Source organism: Fukomys damarensis, unplaced genomic scaffold (assembly GCF_012274545.1).
Source record: "Fukomys damarensis isolate Sample0158 unplaced genomic scaffold, DMR_v1.0_HiC HiC_scaffold_1, whole genome shotgun sequence".
Taxonomy (NCBI): domain Eukaryota; kingdom Metazoa; phylum Chordata; class Mammalia; order Rodentia; family Bathyergidae; genus Fukomys; species Fukomys damarensis.
Window position 1 is genome coordinate 60,995,831 of NW_022900913.1, and position 3,974 is coordinate 60,999,804.

The following is a 3,974-nucleotide window of genomic DNA, read 5'->3' on the forward strand; positions in this document are numbered from 1 at the left end:
CTCAGCTGGGCACAGTGAAACAGACAGAGGCATCCAAGAAAGTTAATGGGGGTTGTCTCTGGATGGTGGCATGTGGATTGTTTAATCTTCTTTTGTGTTTTCTGTATATTGAAAGATTATTACTGTGATATGGCATTAACTCTGTTATCAGAAATATAATAAAAGTTCTAAATAAAATATCTGCATCTCAGTGAGTGGCTCTTCTGGTGAATTAGTTTGAGAATGCAATGTCTCTCCAGTTTCCTGGTAGTCACAAATCCCTGAAGTCAGACCCAGGGAGGAGTTCTAGGTGCTTTCTGCTGGTCTGGTGGGTGGCTCCCCTGCCAATACAATGGAGAAAGAAGAGATATGGTGCTCTGTTTCTATGTTTGGTCAGTGACCATAAGGGCAATGGCCAGGAAAGCAGTCATCTTTGAATAGCCTGAAAATGAACCAATCTGCAGACTATGGACAAAAAACAGATTTTTAAAGTTGGTGTTAGATTTTTGTTGCTGTGACCAAATACCTGAAAAAAACAACTTAGAATTGGGAAGATTTATGTTGGCTCATGGTTTCAGTCCATGGTTGGCCAGCTCTGTTGTTTTTATGCTTGTGGTACAACAGAAGCATCATGGCGGAAGGGAATGTGGGAGGAAATGACTCATTTCCTGGCAACCGTGAAACAGAGAGAGAAAGAGCTAGAGAAAAAGAGGCCAGGGATCAGACAGGGTTCCCAAGGGCACATACTATGATCTACTCCCTTCAGACAGACTCTACTTCCTGTTCCCGTCCCCTTTCAATAATGTCACCAAATTATGAATTCATCTGTGGGTTGATCTGATGAAATTAAAGTCATGATTCAGTCATTTTCTGAAAGTCCTACATCTGAATGCAGGAGACTTTTGGAGGACATTTAGTATTTAAACCGTAACAAAGTTCAAGTGGTTACTGTGAAGGATATCTTCATTTATTGAAGGATATCTTCATTTGTTACTATATCAGCTGGAATGTTCTTCAATCTGTTAAGCTGGAAAGAATGTTGAGGTACTGCGTCAGATTGTAAACCTATTAGGGACTGAGCTACACCTTCAGATATACTCCCATAATTTTCTTGGTCTCTGATCTCCTTTTTCAGTCCCTCATACATGGAGGTGAACTCTAGGAAAATCTGGGCAGGAAAATCTCAATTTAGAAAATTTAAATCAATGTATTTAGGCATACATAAAACCAAAATTTGCTTTTAACAAGGATCTTCAAAAATATTCCTTCAAATAGTAAATTTCCCTATGGCATTGAAAATGTTCTATTTATAAATGTTTCTGTTTACAAGCCCATTTTTGGTTGTAAAAAAAGACATAATTATGTAGTACTCACATTGCTCTGAGAAGGTATTTGTTTGTTTAAAGGCACTTTTGATTAGGTATAAGATATAAACCATTAGACAGACCCATGCTCTGCTGGACTGGATGGATCCATGCATTGACCTCTGACCAACTCCTTGCCCATGGATTCTGTACCCTGGCTGTGATGACCCACCAACTATGAGCTGGCTCTGTATCTTGTTTGCCCATGGCTTGGGGCAGCAGAGTTGCCAACTGACCAACCTGGCTGTGAATGAGGCTGGTGTCTAGAGAGAGAAGGTAAGCCCTGAGGGTCAGCAGATCCAGGGAGAAATTATGGACCTGGCCAGCAGTGCTAGCCCCAAGAAAAGCCCACAGCTACTGTAAACTACAAAAAACAGCATGAGGTTTTACTCCAAAGGTGACTCCTTTACAGCAGACTAGAGGAGCAGAAGAAACCCTGAACAGCACCACTCCATTTAAGTGTTTAATCAGACATTATTTTGCAAAGGAATTGACTGTTTAAGACTGAGCCAACTCCGCTTCAGGGTTTCCAGTGTTACCTTCCCACTGGGACTGGGTGAGAGACAGCCATGGGAGACAGGCATACAAAGGGTGCAGTCTAGATACAGACCTCCACAGAAGCTGAAGGTCAGGCCAGGAAGAACATGGACTCTGCCTTCCATGGTTAACAAAAAAACAAAAAACACAAAAACAAAACCCAGGTCCAGTGAGTGTGGTTTTCAGAGGTGACTGTATCTGAAAGTAAGGGTATTAAGTTCCGCAGTGTTTGAAATCTCCCACCCACCATGACCCCACCTACAACCAGCAGAGACTAGTGGGCTGATCACTCCACCTACCAACTCATGGACCTTAGTGTACTTAGTATGGATGGTCGCTACATTCTGGGGTGTATGAGAGAGGAAACTCTGGAGCAGGGGAACACCTCATAAATCCACAGCCAGTGAAACTAAGAAGAGAACATCATGACTTGCTAGATTCTAAGATTGCAGATCCTAGAAAGAAACTGGTTACTAATTCAAAAAGAGGAATTCTTTTGACTCAATTTTTTCCTTCATTTTTTGGGGGGCAGGGTTGGGTTTTTTCACCTTCAAATTTTTATGTTTTATTTTGCTTGCTGTTTTGTCTTCTTTTTGTTTATTCTTTTGCTACTTTTACCTAACACTATTAATTTCCTTTAATTCCTCAGATATTTTATCTTACTTTTATCTCCTCCTTGTCATCTTCCATTAATTTTTCAAATTTCTTTTTTTTGTTCATTCTCTGGTCCCCCACTCTCTCTAGCTTTACTAGTATAACCATTAAGTTTTATGAATTTTATCATAGTTAACTCTTATGCTATTAATGTTGAATATTCTTCTATTGTTAATAGAGGTGTATAGCTGTTCCATTTAGTAGATCTTTATTGTATGTTAACATTTCATTTGTCCTAATGTTTACACTATAATTATAGATCTCTTTTCTATGGTTAAGGTTGGTATATTATTGGTTCTTAGGGTATGTCCATATTCAGTTGGCCTTTGACACTATGATTGTTGCTGATTTTATTGCTATTGTTAAAGTGGCATAGCTGTTGCTTTTTTGGGGTTTGGGTTTTTCTCTCTTTTCTCCTTTAAATCTTTTCTTTTTTGTTTATCTTTTTTCTTATTCTGTTTTCTTATTCTTTTGTTACTTTTATCTAACACAATTAATTGATTTTCTCTGTATGCCAATCTTTGTATGTTTGCCTTTGTGTCAGTAACAATACTGTGACCCATTCCCAGAAAACTGAGTTCTAAGCCAAATACACTGCAGCCTCCTCTCCTAAATAAATAGAGGTGGTTGGATCTCAGGACAGAGGCAAAGCCTGAAGTTAGACAAATCCAGAGGGCATCACTGAAAAGCACACATTAACTAAAGAGGTCTCCATACTAGCAACAAAGTCTACTACCACTATCAATCCATAAACCTCAGCACAAAAAACAAACAAAAAACAGAAAAGAAACACGAGAAGAAAAAGCAGCAAAATGCCTCCAAAAACTCAATTTCCCCAAAGCTAATCCATGGAGCACCAAGGGGGAGAAAATCAAAATCCACACAGCCAAATTATCTGTAAAGATAAACATAGAGATTAAAAAAGAGAAAACAGATCAATGCGGTGCTCCATGAGCTCAAATAAGATATAACTAAATAGATAATGACTTAATAAACAAAATGATGAGCAAGTTTACAGAAGACATTAATAAAAAGTTAGCTGAGCTAAACAAAATGATACAAAACATGAATGGTTAGCAAAGAATTACAGTCCATGAAAAGGTACCAAACAGAAATTTAAGAGATTAAAACTTCGCTGAAAGTATGGGCAGCAGAAGTGACCAATGATAAGAGTGTCAGAACTAGAAGACAGGGCCAATGTCAATGACCAGTTAATGAGAGATACTTTAAAATCAACATGAGAATATGAAAAATGAAACCAACAGCTGCTAGATGATGCAAAGAAGACTAACAGATTAATAGCAATTAGTGAAAAATCATAAGACACACAAATGGCATAAAAAACCTGATCAGGGAAATAAGAGAAAACTTTGTACATGCTGGGAAAGTATTTAACATACAGATGAGTGAGGCATAGAGAGCCCCAAATAGCCACAATTA